Genomic DNA, 18,084 nt, shown 5'->3' on the forward strand with positions numbered 1-18,084 from the left:
CGTATGCAACATAGTCTGGAACTACACCTCCCGAAATCCGAGGCAGAAAGCTGTCATCGGTTTGTATTTCCGTTCACGAAAATATATTTAAAATATCTTTAGATTTTATTTTTTTACTTCCATTTCTGACAATCATTTATATTAGGATACATTTGCGCGACTCTAAAGACGAAACGGAAGTGGGGAGGAGGCTTCACGCCCGCTTAATCGCTTGATCATCAACAGAGCTTCTGTGCTCTAGACTGGATGACCGGAAGCATTTGAAAATTGTGGGAGGCAAGTCTGACCATGCGAGACTAGTGCTATACTAACATGTACAGTATACAGCATGTGTCACTGTCTTGTGTTTAACCCCTGAGTTTGTCCTCTCTAGCAAACAACAAAATGGAGGCAATTTTAATGAGTATCTTCAGCCCTGGAAATCTAATCTGCAGTTAGTTTGCTCCATGCAGACATCTAGAAGTATCTCATTCGGATTTAATCTTAATCTAGCAGTTGATTCAAAATTGCTTCTAAATTAAGTTTAGTCACATAGGACATTAACCTCAGTCAATGAATAATTTTACTGCTTTGGAAGCATTTGTTGCCTTTTGAACCTCTGTGTTCGCCTCTCATCTGTTAGGATGTTGACGCTAACGAGGGACAACTTCAAACTTGATGCAAATATAGACAAACAGGAAGCAGCTGTGTACCGTTTGAGTAACGTTGCTTTGTTGATCAAAGATGTGTAATCTTAGCCGCAGGTCATTGTTGTATAGCTGCTTTTGAATGTGTACAATTAGTCATGTCTGCCGTCGAATGTTTGTGTTGGTGTGATCTCAAGAGAACTGCTCTGGTGTTCCGGCCTCCCATTTTCATCAGCGTTTCTGTTGCTGTGAGGTTTGTGGCGAATTAGCGCTGCACTGGAATTTGTGTCTTTCAAGATTCCTAAGGCGTGAGCGAATGGAGCGTGCCTAATGAAGCCGTTAGCCTCCCCTGAGGATTGATCAGTTCATGTCCCGACATTGAAACTCATGACATAGAGCAGTGGAACTTATGGTGTCCATTACTGGCTTTACTCTTTGGAATGAAACGGTATGTACACACACTCTATCTCTACCTCTATCTCTCTTTCTTTCTCTCTCCCTCATCATTCCCATGTCCCCTCTTTTACTCCAGTGGTTCTCAACCTTTTCAGGCCGTGACCCCCCAAAATAATCATATTTGAACTGGTGACCCCCCACCCTGACAAGCACTTGGAATTGTAGGAGTTGAGACATTACATTGTGTTTGACTCGGTTCCACAGATACATATTGTGAAAATAGCCGATCTACAAGCTCACAACGCCTCGCAACGCGAGGCGTTGTGAGCTTGTAGATTGTAGATCGGCTATTTTCATAATGTTTGCCTTTCTTCTATTATTTGACAATTTGGCCAATGTGTCACCAGTTTTTATAGTATAGTTTGTTAATTACTTGGTTTTTGTTTAGGTTTAAAAAGATCTTAAAAGTCCTTAAATTGTCACTTCACTGTCATCTGGAGGACCCCCCCCCAAAAAAAATCTTGTGGGGACCCCCCTGGGGGTCCCGACCCACAGGTTTGAGAACCACTGCTTTCCTCTCTCTTCCTCCTTCCATCCGCGTCCCCTCCTTTTCCGTCTCGTCTCCTCCTCCGTTGAAGGGTCTCTTAACCGTCGTGCTCCCAGCTGAGCGTTACCTGGCAGCTTGAGGCGGTGCGTGGAGGACGGAGGCTGTGGATGGAAAGTGGACCAGGAAATGAGCTTTCCAGTGGCTGACCAGATAAAAGCGCTCCTCGCCCTCCGCCGCGGCAGGGAAAGCCATTATCACCCCGACGACAAGGGACCTGCCTTACTTGGAGCAGTGTGTGTATTCCCGGCATATCCCAGACATTGGAGAGGAAGGCCATAGGGGCACATGCTCGTACATGCACGCACGCATACATGCGCACACATGCACGCACACTTACTAGTATGTGTTGTGTGTGTGTGTGTTGTCTGTCATAATTAAAAACGAATAACACACACAACACACTTACTAGTATGTGTTGTGTGTGTGTGTAGTCTGTCATAATTAAAAACTAATAACACACACACTGTATATTTTCCCATAGAGATATAAAAATATCTATTTTCATTATTTTAGGCCTGGAACCAAGCCATCCAGGCTCCTAGTGAGTCATGACCATAAAACATTTGATTCTGTGTCAAAATATATTTGAATATTTAATTATATTATACTATATTTAATAAATACCCTTTTCTTTGTGGTTTTCAAATATTTGTCAAAAGGGCAAACAATTTTTCACATACTGTATATTGTAATACATTTTTATTGGCTGGAACTCTGTCCAAATATGGAGATGACTGACTGTGATAGTACTGATGTCATAAATGACTGATGTCATAGATGGCTGATGTCATAGATGGCTGATGTCATAGATGGCTGATGTCATAGATGACTTAATTCTGCCTCAAATGTTCTAGAACAGGTGGTGTAATCTGGGGCATACTGTATTTGTATTGGTCTCTAGAACTCAACTTTCAGCCCCCTCGATGTGATGCATGTGAGACTTGACCACATGAACCTTATATCGTCCGTATTCTGGGCATAATCTAATTAGGTGAAAAAAGCCGATCTACAAGCTCATAACGCGTTACAAAACTGATCAGTAGTCTCCTTATGTTCTTCAGGAACATTATTTTAAATCAAACACCAGATTATTTTTGCAAACAGTCATTAAAATCAAACACACACAATTATTTCACCAGGAATGCCAGCCGTGGCCTTTTAACACTTCCTGCCCCAAGAACTAATCTCCTCAAACATAGTTATATATAGAGCTATATCCTTCTGGAATTTGTTACCATCTCACATTCATCTTATGCAAAATAAATTATCCTTCAAAATATCGTTATATATATATATGTATATGTATATATAAGACACACTTGTTGCAGCAGACCACATGACCGGAATCTTAATCTTGTGTTGTATTTAATTGTTGTATAATATAATTATGTATTTTCCATGTTTTATTTTTGTATGCATCTTATATGGACCCCAGGAAGACTAGCTGTCACTTTGGCGTCATCTAATGGGGATCCATTCAATAAACAATAAACAACAATGCGATGTGTTGCGAGCTTTTATAGATCGGCTATTTTCGGCGAAGAGATTTGGTGCAGATGGGACGGGGGGGGGGAGAAGGGCGCCAAGTATAGACCCCTGGGGGACACCGGTCAACAAAGTATATAGGGTTTAAGAGGTTAAGTACTACTTTCTAGCCTCACTTACACCCTTCTAACACATTTCATATCTTGAACTGTCTACGGAATAGGGAGGGATAGGGCTGTGGGGTTTGTTTTTGTTTTTTCAGGGGTTGGACAGCGTGCAAGCCTGCAGCTGCATAAAGCCTGGCTCCTCTGCACGCCGCTCTCTCTTCCCAGTTCCCACTCATCACATGCTGGAATTTCATTTAGGCAATTTGGCTCTCGGCGTTGCACCTCTCACAAGCCAAGGTGGAGAATTCTTTCCCCTCGCTAATGGAATGTCATTCTCATTTCCAGAGCGAGGCGGATGAAAGGGAAGAGAAGTGCTGTCCCGCTGGGGAAAAATAGGCTACGCGTCGCGGGACTCAAAGGAATGGAGGGGGGGGGATGCCTTGTCATCCTCAGTGGGAGGGAAATGTCAGGAGATGGCCTCCCACTAGCATCGTTGGCTCTCACACATGGAGCCCGCAGAGTTTATAATGCAGGTGCACACGCTTTTACTATGTGTAAACCAGGACGGCGTTTGCTGCTGTCAAGGGATAGACCGCTCGTTCAAGAAAGCTTTGCTCGAAAATACTTGCTCTTTCACAAGCCGTGTAGATTCCGAAAGCACAGCTTTGACAGAATGAAGTGATCCCAAACTCCGGATCTGGTTTCCCAACTGCAGAATCTCCAGATTCTGTCTGGCCTTGCTCTGCCTGATGTGCTGAAAACCCCCTGCAGTGTGAGGATATCGTTGAAGATTTATGTACACTTAGCGTTTGGATTCGTGTCCAAGTGTCAGATGGGACATGGTGTGTGAGGGGTGTGTTGTTGCTGCATACACACTGCTCATGGTGCTCAGTCTAATGGGAGGCTGTCGCTGGTCGCCGCAGTGAGACAACACAGAAGATGCTCATCACTGTCTCAAAATACCTCCATCAGTCCTCCTGAAGATGTACAACACCCATGAGGTCTCTGGCATAATCCTGCGTTACTGTGGCCAGAGGAAGCTCCAGCGGACACAGACAAACGCGTTGCCACCGAAGGGACGGAACATAATTTAATTTAATAGCATTGGTAGCAGTGATATTTTTAATACTAAAATATAATAGCTGTATCTAGATATTATCATAGAACCGTGAAGGTATTTATTTACCCACTTTATAAATAATATTTCCCAAATAAGTCCATGGGCCCAGGCCAGAAATTTCACGAATCGGTATCACTCAAGGTTGGTATTTTGAGGTCTATCTATATCCATAAACAATATTTCACACGATAGCCCTTCCCAAATGGTAGCTTAGTCACAGTTTATCAGCCTTCAATGACACCAATCATTCTCTTATTTAACCACATGAACCCTAGCATCCCTATTCTGGGGCAAATATTCGGCAAATAGCTAATTTACAAGCTCACAACACCTTGCGTTGTGACGATGTGATCGTTTTGTTTCAGCAAAGAGTTTGGTATAGAGTGAAAAAAGCAGCGGACCATGTATAGAGCCCTGGGGACCCCGGTCAGCAAAGGATTAAGTGGTTAATCAATTAACATCTTCATAAACTCCATATTATATACTGTCATACCAACATCCATTCTTGGGTATTCATATTCTTTATTCGCCATCATTGTCATCATTATTATCATCATAATCTGTTTCAACTCAACTTCTACATCCTGCTCCTCCCCTGCAGGTTTCCCCTTACCAAGTGCAGGCACTACTGTTTCCAGTGGGATTATGCATTTCTTGTTCCCCGAACTAGATTGCATAGCTGATGTTTCTGTCGAATTGCAAGAATAAACACATCGGTGTCAGGGGACTTGATCTAGAGTTCTGCCCCTCTTCAGACAGCGTCCAGGCTACCATGAAAACATGGGGTTTCCCCTGAAAATGCCTGAAAAAGGGCTTTCCTGGCAAGAGAGACATTCAGCTCATCTTTGGTGCTGGTACTTGACAGGAACATTTTTTTCCGGACACTTCCCCACATGATAAGTATGTGTAGTTGGCTAGTTGCCATCCTGGCGTCCCTTCCGTGTGGCCTCCTTCAAGAAAGATCTTTGGTCTTTGTTGGCAGGGGAAATCCTTGAGTGGTAGCATTCTGTGGTTGCTGATCAACATCATCAAAGTCCTCACCAGTCCTCTTCTGGTTAGGCAGCTTTTTGAGTGTGGTAATGAGCTTACTCTCTCTCTTCTGAGTAATAGAAGAGAGGCTTCCAGTGCCCTTCATGATGTGATTGATGTGTTCAAGTGCATTATCCACCACAATGGCACAGAACGGTATCTGGTTCTTAATGACAGTGAAATTACCATCCATACATTCTTGGTATATATCTCTGGATCTGCGGTCTGCAGGGCCTTCATTTCTGCAATTTAAAGGGGGATCAGCCTGGCATACTTCTGCTTGTCATGAGCGAAGAAGTATTTGCAAAGCACATCGAGACGAGAAATGTGAACTTCCCAAAGGCTTGTAGAGGGAACTTGGGATATTGGCCTCTTTTCTTGTTCAACTCTGACACGGCTGCCGTGTTAAGTGGTCAGATGGGTGGGCCATGATGAACCCTTTTGAGATTTTCAAGTGGGCCCTTATCCAGAAAATGTTGAGAACCACTGGTGTACACCATAATTGTTCAGTGATACTGTTCAGTGTGGAGCACATAAACATGTGCACAGACAAAGTAGATTTAATGGACCATGCCAGCGGTCCAGCATGTCTAGCCAAATGACTGCCAAGTCACGGTAGTTCCAAAACATACCAGAGGGTTTTTAATTATATTTTAGGAAGCTATTGGATTCCAGTCATTTAGTTTCTCACTTGAAACATACATGGAGACAGGTTATCAGTTTTTTTTATAGTAACGTCATTGCTGCGTTTTAATGCGTTTTACAGCGATTTGGGAAGATTGATTTAGGAATGAAATCAAACATCCATGACTTCTTACCGGCTCAGTGAGGTTTGACGCAGTTACTCAGGTAGTATCGTGTAGCCACTCGCCAGATGATCAGAGATCTCCGCCAACTAGGCGGATATCTCTGATCATTTGGCTACGTGAGACTATTGGGTAACTTCAGTAACGGTTTAATAATGGCTATGGAGAAAATTATAATATAATATGAAATCTATGACATACTGTATCGTCAAAACTATGAATATATTAACCACATTAACCCTGAGATACCTAGTTGAAATAAATAAATCAAATCCTCCAAATGTCCAAATATTCAAAAGTTTTTCCAACTTGTTAAAAAAAAAAAAAATAGCATAAATAGCTGATCTACAAGCTGTTTCTGTGTTCCTAGGGAAACGGCACTTCCACAGCAGAGGTCCTTAGTCCACTTCAGTCCCTCATTTGAGTCCCGGCTTTATTGTCACTCCAAATGTTTAAGTTACTTCTAATTAGCTTTATGGCTGTAACTCAATGCCAAATGGAATGCCACATTTGACCCGCTTTCCCCTTCTGGGGAGAAGAGAGAGGGGGGGGGAGCAAAATGCCAAGTTTCTTTCCTGGGTCTATTAACAAGCTAAACGGCATATCCTTTCACTGCAATAAAGAGAAAAAAGCAGGTCTGTAGTCTAGAGGAGGGAAGGTTTCTTCCAAATGGCCTGACATAGATATGGTTTGGCAAACCAATGCGCGAGCGTGTGTGTGTATGTGTGTGTTTGTGTGTGTGTGTAAGGAATAGTCGGATAGCTGGAGGAAGCGAGCACACAAATCTTATGAAGTAATTGTTACTGCTACAAAAGCCAAACTAATCTCTTCTGCGGCTTGACTGACTACCCAGAACACCATGGTTCACTGTGAGTGTAAGAATGGACCCTTACTGTGTGGGTGACGGCAAAAGTTCCTCTGTGTTCATTTACCTCTGAGAGTATACAAATGTAACCAAATGGACCGTCACGGGTCCATTTGGTTACGGTTGTACACTCTCAGAGGTAAATGAACACTCAGGAGTTTTATTCAGTGTGGCAGACTGATCATCGCTGCCTGGCTGATTCACTGGGATGGCTGAGTGACTCCTTACTGGCTGACTTGACTACAGTGCATTCCTCAGTGGAGTCCAGCAGGGCCCAGTGTCAGGCCCACTACTAATCCTCTCAGATTCGGATGGAGCCCTAATCAGCTCTCTTCTAGACTTAAAATGCACTAGAGCAGTGGTTTTCATTGTGGGGGGCCGCCAGAGAGAGCCGGAGGGGGGGCAATAGGAACAGAGAGGAAAATGAAAAATAAAAAAGGTGTGTGTGTGTGTGTGTGTGTGTGTGTGTGTGTGTGTGTGTGTGTGTGTGTTTATATTTTTCTAAAATATCAGACCTGCAAGCTCACAGCACGTTGTGCGAGACATTGTGAGCTTGTAGATTTGTTTAAAAAAAAAAAATTAAGCCATTTAGCATTGGGGGCCCGTAGCCAAGTCTATTTGTCTTAAGGGGATGCAAGGGGAATCGGAACCTGTGATACACCGCACAAGCATGCACACACAAGCATGTCTGATTCTGAATAAATCGGATTCTGAGCATGCATATTGTTGCTGTCTGGCAGAAACCTCTTATCTCCATATTCTAACTTATTGTGTTTACTTTTTTTGTAAATTAACGCCCTGCTTGGATCATGCTACAGCGTCGCATCAAAAGTAGCAGATCTACAAGCTCGAAACGAGTCGCTTTGCGCCACGTTTTGAGCTTGTAGATCTGCTACTTTTGCTGTTTTTGAATTCGAATCCTGAAAAGTAACAGTTTTGGACATATGAGGTTTCCACCCGACAGAGACAATATACACACACACTCGTACCACACACCAACTTCCAACGCCCGAAGCGACAGACATACCTGTCTGCAGTCCTATTCATCTGCTATAGCGTTGGAAATTAGAGACGTATTGTGGACTGAGGAAAACACTACTTGGCTACCATTGTCCTGTTTGAGGTGTGAGAGAAAAGTGCCTCACACAGTCACCGCCAAGACTTGGATTCTTCGCACAAGTCAGCAAAAATGTGGACGTGAAGATTTTTTTATGAGGGGAATTCTTCTAATATGTAAACACATATCTCTGCACAAGCCAAAGCCCCTGCTGTGAGCCAAATATTGTCAGAATGTGAGATTTACAGGCGCTACACACTGGAGCGGTACAATGGAATCCATCAGCGTGTGGGTGTGTGTGAGCGTGCGTGTGTGAGCGCTCTAAAGACACTATGAGATAATAGAATCTCACCCCTTGTAGTTGTTTACTAAACATCTAGGACCCTGTCGCAGATGTTTTTCCGTTTATTAACTTAAGTTTGACACAGCGGGTTTTCTCTGATGCAATATCACTTGAATGTTGACATGTTCCTCTGTTCCTAAAACAAAAAACAACTAACCCTAACCCTTTGGCCTGTGCTTGTTTTCCCTTCAAAAACAAAGAAAATATCAAGTTACAACGTGAATTGTGATTAAGGCATAAGTCTGGTTATGTGTGCATCTAATATGTGAGAAAGAAAATCCATTTCCTTGATTTTTTTCCATGACTGTGGTTGAACTTCCTTCACAGGGCTGTTAAGATGGTGTGGTGGTTTGGTTCAAACTGATCTTCAGGATGTGAAATCCCACATAAACACACACACACGCGCACACACACACACACACACACACACACACACACACACACACACACACACACACACACACACACACACACACACACACACACACACACACACACACACACACACACACACACACACACACACACACACACACATCCTCTGCTCCAGGTTTCACAGGTCATTGCTCTTTGGGTTCGAGTTCAACTTTGTAATATTCTTTTCTTTTTTGAACAGGAAACAACAGCAGGAAACCATAGGAAACAATTCAATCTTTTGAATAATTCATGGCTCCACTCATCCCAACAACAATAAGACGCCGACACAGTAACGGTCACGCAGCCCCACACGTCAGTGAGTCACATCACACAAGTCACGCCAATAATAGAACAGGAACAAAACAACACCTCTCTGTTAAAGTGCAACAATACAAATGCAGCAGTGTGAGTGCATTAGTCTAATTACTTGTTGTTGAGCTTACGAATGGCCTGCGGTCAGAAGCTGTCCTTAAATCATGGGGTCGCTGTCTGTAATGCTGCGGTAAGGCTGGCCTGCGGGACCACAGTGAGAACGGCGTCCTCAGTGACGAGGGTGTTGCCAAGGCAACGCCTGCGATAAACATCCTCACCAGGGTGGGAGATCAGAGGCTGAACGCTTTGGAGCAGCTGTACGATAGCTCTAGACCGGTGGTTCTAAAACGTTTTCATTTCAAGGACCCCCCCCCAAGTTTGGTATGCATTAGGCCCATGGACCCCCATAACTAAGAGTGTACAAATTCGTACACTCTCTGAGTTTCAGACCTTTTAAGGGTAGATTAACTATCAATCATTTAGCTGAGGACCCCGTGGAACCCACAGGACCCCACTTTGAGAACCACTGCTTTAGACCAGTGGTTCTCAACCAGTGGTCCGGGGACCACCAGTGGTCCTTGAGGGGGTTCCAGGGGGTCCCTAGCCAAATTAATAGTTAGAAACCAAATTGACCCTTATGTGTCTGTAACTCTGAGAGTGTATAAATGGAACCAAATGGACCCTAACGGGTCCATTTAGTTTCATTTGTACACTCTTGAAATCCTAAGAAATTAAAATGGTTGAGTCCCTGGCATATATTTTCAAATGGGGGTCCGTGGGCTAATATGTGTCAATTTGGGGGTCCTTGATGCGAAAAAGGTTGAAAACCACTGCTTTAGAGTTAGACTACCTGCCCATTCCAAACTGTAACACAACCTCTTTTTCAACAGTGCACCGGTAAAATGAACAAGAATGGTTTTGTGATGTGTCCTCGACCTTCTGAGAGAGTAGAGGCGTTGTTGTGCTTTGTGTGACGCCTGGATTGGTGTGACGGTCAGTCCATTATGATCTGGAGCTCCTCAACTCCGTTGACTCTGATGGGAGTGAGGTCTTTGCTGATTTCCCTAAAGGCAAAGGCCACACTCCCACTCTCCATTGTCCGTTTAAGTGGTTGACCTCCTCTAATTGAGGACAATGTAGCCCAACAGCTTAGTCTGCCTTGAGCTCAACAGTCTTCTCATTGGCTAAGCCACTGGACAATCTAACCACACACCCACACATGCACACATCCTCTCTGAGAATGTTTTTTTTTCCCCCAGCCCTTCGTATGTAGACATTTCCACCCACATACAAACATACTATATCCAAACATACAGTATCTGTGCACACTTATCCAACAGTACCAAACAAAGAGCTTCTATAGCAGGAAGCAGTAGGAGTTTGCACTGACCCAGTAAGTGAAGTTGCAAAAACAAGCAGGCGGTGGACTTGCATAAATGTCACGCTGACTTGGAAAGCATTCTTCTGCACCAGTTTCTGAGATGTTTTCTTCTTCAAGATGGAGTCTGGGCCTTGTGCCAAGTCGGACAATTAGTCTGTGCAGTTCCTCCCAGCCATCTGGCAGGGACCCGGCTTTTTCAGGCTACATGCATGTCTGTTTCATGTACACTATTACAAACAAACAGGCATGCTAGCCTACGCTTGCCACAAACAATTCCAGATAAACATGAAGGGGTGCTAGTGACTCAGGAGGTAGAGTGGCCATTTTGGAACCGGAAGGTTCCCGGTTTGATGCCAGGCTCTGCCTCCAGTGTTAGTGGGTGAATGTAACATGCTTCGGATGAAAGTGTGGTAGAAATACAGACCATTTATTTATTTATATATATATATATATATATATATATATATATATATATATATATATAGATAGAGAGAGAGAGAGAGAGAGAGAGAGAGAGAGAGAGAGAGAGAGAGAGAGAGAGAGAGAGAGAGAGAGAGAGAGAGAGAGAGAGAGAGAGAGAGAGAGAGAGAGAGAGAGAGAGAGAGAGAGAGAGAGAGAGAGAGAGAGAGAGAGAGAGAGAGAGAGAGAGAGAGAGAGAGAGAGAGAGAGAGAGAGAGAGAGAGAGAGAGAGAGAGAGAGAGAGAGAGAGAGAGAGAGAGAGAGAGAGAGAGAGAGAGAGAGAGATGCTTATTTGGCCGGGGTCCCTCAGGGCTCTGTACTTGGTCTGCACCTTTTTTCCCTCCACTAAATCTCTTCACCGATCAAGCTCACAATGTGTTGTGACGCTTTCTGAGCTTGTAGATCAGCTATTTCTGCCGATTGTTCGCCCCCCCAGAACAGGGAGGCTGTTCACACACACACACACATCTGTGTTTGGTATTCTACTGAGAGAGCATGAAAACAATGGCATGGCAGAGGGGGCATGCTTCTACAGTGAGAGCCTCCAAGGCCCTAGGTGCTCGCTGACAATGATGAATCATGGGAAAATGAGTTACAGGTTCGTGGCTCAAGTCGTAAGGAATGATTTCATCATCAAATACCAGATGTTTAGTGTAATGTACTCAGAGGCAGTTGGGGGAGAAAAAAATTACCCCTCACAGAAGGCGCCAACGATCGACTTTGAGTAAATTTATACCCGAAGAAGGTACTTTTGTTTTGTGAGTGTAGCCACTGTGGCGCCAAAGATGGCATCTAATGCTACCTCGTTTTAGCATGTCCATAACATGAGACTGAGAAAGTTTCAGTCAGGAATTAGCCTGGGGCTAAAGTGGTTTTAAATCACTGCAGTCAAATGGTCTTTTTACAGAGTGTCACTCTGCTGAAGATAAGAGAATGCTCATATATCACTGGATAGTGGATAAGATATGTGTGGCCAGTGGTGGAAGAAGTACTAAGATATTTTACTTAAGTAAAAAGTAGCAATGCCACAATGTAGAAATACTGTTACAAGTAAAAGTCCTGTATTCAAAATGTACTTGAGTAAAAGTACCAAAAGTAAAAGAACTCATGCAAAATGTTCCAATTCACAAGTTTTCTAAATGTTCATTGTTCAAATCTTTCGAAAATAGACGATTTACAAGCTCACAACACATTGCAAAGGATAAAACAGGGCGTACGTGGTATATATATTTTGTAATATTAATCAAACAGTACAAAATGACTTGTAACTAAAGTTTTCAAATAATTGTAAAAAGTACAATATTTGCCTCTGAGATGTAGTGGAGTATAGAAAAATGTGAATACTCGAGTAAAGTAAAAGTACCTCAACATTGTACTTAAGTACAGTACTTGAGTAAATATACTTGGTTCCTTTCCACCACTGTATGTTACCAAAAGGTCACTCAAAAATAATGGGCCAACTGGGAAAACATGAATGGGGAAAGGGTTAATAGTCTTGTTGCCTTCAACAATCATAATTTGGCCAAAGGCAAGACAGAGATACCACCTGTATGTAACCTTCAACTGGTCTAGTGGAGCTGTACTGTACTATACTGTACAAAACATTGCTACCAGACACACACCTACCGAAAGAGAAACAAAGGCACAAAAGCACACTTTGCATTCCACTACACTCTCACTCTCTTTCATACACACAATATTTTGCTCCTTTACCCGTTTTTCTTTATGTCCATAACATGAGACTGAGAAAGTTTCAGTCAGGAATTAGCCTGGGGCTAAAGTGGTTTTAAATCACTGCAGTCAAATGGTCTTTTTACAGAGTGTCACTCTGCTGAAGATAAGAGAATGCTCATATATCACTGGATAGTGGATAAGATATGTGTGGCCAGTGGTGGAAGAAGTACTAAGATATTTTACTTAAGTAAAAAGTAGCAATGCCACAATGTAGAAATACTGTTACAAGTAAAAGTCCTGTATTCAAAATGTACTTGAGTAAAAGTACCAAAAGTAAAAGAACTCATGCAAAATGTTCCAATTCACAAGTTTTCTAAATGTTCATTGTTCAAATCTTTCGAAAATAGACGATTTACAAGCTCACAACACATTGCAAAGGATAAAACAGGGCGTACGTGGTATATATATTTTGTAATATTAATCAAACAGTACAAAATGACTTGTAACTAAAGTTTTCAAATAATTGTAAAAAGTACAATATTTGCCTCTGAGATGTAGTGGAGTATAGAAAAATGTGAATACTCGAGTAAAGTAAAAGTACCTCAACATTGTACTTAAGTACAGTACTTGAGTAAATATACTTGGTTCCTTTCCACCACTGTATGTTACCAAAAGGTCACTCAAAAATAATGGGCCAACTGGGAAAACATGAATGGGGAAAGGGTTAATAGTCTTGTTGCCTTCAACAATCATAATTTGGCCAAAGGCAAGACAGAGATACCACCTGTATGTAACCTTCAACTGGTCTAGTGGAGCTGTACTGTACTATACTGTACAAAACATTGCTACCAGACACACACCTACCGAAAGAGAAACAAAGGCACAAAAGCACACTTTGCATTCCACTACACTCTCACTCTCTTTCATACACACAATATTTTGCTCCTTTACCCGTTTTTCTTGTTGGATTTTAGACCTTGCAAAATGTCTTGTGGACAGTTAATTTAACTCTGTGAGTGAACAAATGGCTAAATTAACATGATTTCACTGTGTATTACACAATACTCATTGAATTAAAACTTAAAATGTGTATATGAGAAATCAACCACTTGACTTGACATTGTCACCATCTTGAGAAAATTCTCCTTCGTACAGTATATGCATGACACCTGACCTGATTATACCAGGGACAGTGATTTGGACTTTTTTTTTTGCTCGTCCTCATGGACCTACCTGCGGATTATACCAGTGTCAGTTACCTTATGTGGACTATATGCGGTCGACACACACTGACACTTTGCACCTTAATCCCATGAACAACGCACCGTTTTTTTGTCTTGCACCTTAACTAACGTCCATTCAGTCAGGAACACTCACATCAAAGTAGATTTGACCATTTATTGCAACAAATGGAAAACAATTAACCTTGAAGTTAAAGGGCTCTGCTCTTGGAGATATTCCCTGAATTATGTCCAAGCAGCATGCTAAGCAAAATCAGGGAATGCTAAGCAAAACCCCCATAGGGATACAATATCAAACAATAAGCAATACATTGACATATTAGTTTGAATTAGCATATATAAATGATAATCACAAGTATTTGAGCCTATAAGTCAGACTCTAATCAAAAGGTGGAGGCTGGGGTGGAGGAGGCAGCTAGCAGAAATGAATCAGGCAGCAAACAAGCAGAGAACTAGTGAATACGGCCGTATTTAAAGGAACCTCTTTGCTAATGCGTGAGCTATGATTGAAGTATGAATGTGTGACGTAATGACCAACAGAGCTGTGAATGGGGAATAGAAACATAGATATATATAAAGGCTAGATGGCTCAAGGGGGCGGCGCAAGCGTAGCTCAACCGCGGCCATCTTGAAACAGTCATTCATAACATTATGTCTATGGGGCATATACTTTGAAATAACCATAGCGTGCTCAATTTTCATCCGATTTTCAAACAGTTTGGTGTGTTGTAAACACCAAAGATGTAGTTATGATACTGCATACTTATAATTATAATCATGTTTTTTTTATATATATAATTTTAAGTATACAGTATCATAACTACATCTTTGGTGTTTACAACACACCAAACCGTTTGAAAATCGGATGAAAATTGAGCACGCTATGGTTATTTTAAAGTATATGCCCCATAGACATAATGTTATGAATGACTGTTTCAAGATGGCCGCCATGTGGCAACGTCGTACTCCATTGGCCAGCAGCGCGGGTGAGTCATCTAGCCTTTATATATATCTATGAATAGAAAGCTGATGTTCACATCAGCTGACTGACAGCTGAGGTGTGCAAGACTTCCGTGTCCTGCATGAACTAACGCTATGCTTCATTAGCATATCATTTACTGCTATGCTCACGCACCTCTTTATGTCTTACCTCAGGTACTTACCACAACTTATGTCTTACGGTACCTCAGGTACTTACCTCACCGGATAGATATCCGGTACCATGTGTAAATATGTAGATCATGTGTTTGTTTTTTATTGATCTCTCTTACCCCTTGCCTCCCCTTCTTCTTCTTCCCTTTCTCTAATGGAAATGACAAAAACGATGGTGCACTCAATATTGCCCTCCCTGGGTTGGATAGTTTTTGCACTTGTGCACTTTGTGAAGTGTCTCAATACCTCGTATACACACGAACATAATAGAATGGTTTGTGCACTAACTTTACTGTCTGTCTCCTTCCATTGTGCAGGCTGCTGACGTGGAGAAATGTTCACAGCCACTGACACTTACTGTATGAAACTCTTTAATTCAGCTCGTAAAAGCAGAAGGTATGTAAGGTGAGTATGTAGCTCATGGCTTTCTGAATACACAATAGTGAATTTATGCCATTAATTAATTGTGCTTTCCTTTTGGTTTAGTGGCCAACTGTAAGTCAGTCATTTTGTGCAGGTCATGGATTTGTTATTAAATACATAAATACATATATTATATTTTATATAGTTGCTGTCGGGCAGAAACCATCTCAAATTTTCAACTTTTTCAGTGCTATTGAACACCCTTTACGTCTTTGTGTGGGTTTTACAACTATTGAACCAATGAAAAGTATTAAAAGGCGCTTCTGACTAAAATTCCCTAACTGTCGGTCAAACCACCTATCTCCAGATAACAGTTTTTTCCATCATTGATGAGAATGACGAAGTCAGATGGGAAAAAAACTGAGAAGTTTCCAGAGAAGTTAATATTTTGGACATAGCTGGTTTCTGCCCAACAGCAGAGATATTATATTATATTATATTATATTATATTATATTATATTATATTATATTATATTATATTATATATATTATATTACAGATGAATTGTCTCAGATTGTAGACTTTACCCGTGAGAATACCTGGCCCACAATGTACCAAGACTAATCTAATCAGGTCCAGCAGTGCCTTGTTTTAAAAACAATCTGTGTTTGGAACTAATTTATTTCAAATGGAAAGGACCACACCCACCCACAATTGTTTTTGACTCCCTTTGAACGCCTGTCCCTCTTTTCTAAGCCATTGTTTACTAGCACCCAGGCCCATTATTTCAGTCAAGTCACCTATTTTATCACAGAGAATATAATGGGACAGGAGGACATAACAGACCATTACATTAATTTAAAAGAGCAAAGTAGATCAGCAATTTTTGGCATGGGACACCTGAGTGTGACTGAGTAACTATAAATCTGAAAATAATGATTCTGCCTATTTGTAGTCTTAAAGCAGTTGTCTGTTTTCTGATTGATCTGTCTTCTCACATGTGTGCACAGCTGTTTGTCTGATCATTTAAATGGTTAGCCTCTGGCTTGCTCAAGATTTCCTTTGGACTCACATGTAGAAGTGTATTTGTCATTGTTATCTGCATGGACATGATGCTTCTTCAATCTTCATTCCTCTCTGGGTTTATCATTCACTAGATAAGTACATCAATGGGTTTTTCATGAGCTGTCAATAGTCCAGCCCCATAATTATCTCCTGTCAATTGAGTTAGTCACTGAAAAGAATGAAGACAAAAAGAAAAAACATTAACCAGTGGACTGAGGACATCCAGTGGTTGAAAAGGTGATGGCAAGTAGTGACTTACAGTAATCTCTCTCTCTCTCTCTCTCTCTCTCTCTCTCTCTCTCTCTCTCTCTCTCTCTCTCTCTCTCTCTCTCTCTCTCTCTCTCTCACACATACACACAAGCTGATTTGATTTGACAATGAAGATCGATGTGATACTGTACTATCTTCAATTTCATTGTCAGGATGCTACAGTACAGCCTATAGGGGTATAGCATTGCCACACTGGCTCAAGAGATACAATCACCTCCATTATATTATGGAGATTTGAGTGTTTCCATTGTTGGTTGTGTCTGAATGCGAATGAAATAACCTGCTATAACCTGCAAGCCATCATATCTCCCCATCCTAAACAAAGATGCATCTTCTTGAAATGTTAAGACGTTCCTATGCATTTCTACCTACCTTCTTCTCTGATGCGCTCTCTGATTAATTGTATGAACAGCACGGCATGGGTGCTGGAACAAGTTTTGGGAGTGGAGGGGGGAGTAGAGGTGAAAAAAATAATAACGTTATCGTTCTTTTTGAGCAATTAAATTGCAAATTAAGCCACTTTGTAGCCCAAATTATTTTGCATTCTCCCTCTGTGTTAGACATGCCCCAATCTGGGAATCCATTCGGTAAAAAAAGGAAGGAAAACCTTTTTTTCTCCGTTTAGCCTAACCCTAACCCAAATATGTGGGTTAGGGTTAGTCCAAGCCAGACTATGAAGTCAGTACTATGACATCATATTGATGACATCATTGTACTCCATATATGGGGATTTTCGGATCGATCTATTATAATTTTCTCGTACAACCGCTTGAAGTCGATCGGTCGGACGGGCTCTATTATGCCCATATATGGGCATATAAATGTCGGATCGGTGGTTCGGGACAACCGGACCTCCACATATGCCCATATACTGAGCCTATATATATAGGCTACTGTATATGGGCATATCGGTTGGATTGGCGATGTGACATATGAGGTATGAGGGCTGTGTAGCCACCCGAACTCTAGATGATGTGGTAGTCAAAACCTAAAGTATAAAAATAGAAACATTCTATATGAAGGCTGCTGATGTAATTTAAATTCTCTGGCTCATTTTGTTTCCAGTCTGCCCACATACAGTACATACAGTACAATACATACATACATACATACATACATACATACACTGCATGAAAAGAGGCATTAATGGGCAACTTTGGGCAATTGCAGTTGCTCAGTAAACCCGCAGTTTGCTGGTGTTTTTGTACGTCATTGGAAATTTACAGTGGAAAATGTTTACAGTGAAATTTGTCTATATACATTTGGAAATCAGTGATTTACCGTTCCTCTGCCAGACAAAGACCCAGCA

This window comes from Gymnoscopelus braueri (assembly GCF_963280865.1).
Source record: "Gymnoscopelus braueri genome assembly, chromosome: 19".
Lineage (NCBI taxonomy): Eukaryota > Metazoa > Chordata > Actinopteri > Myctophiformes > Myctophidae > Gymnoscopelus > Gymnoscopelus braueri.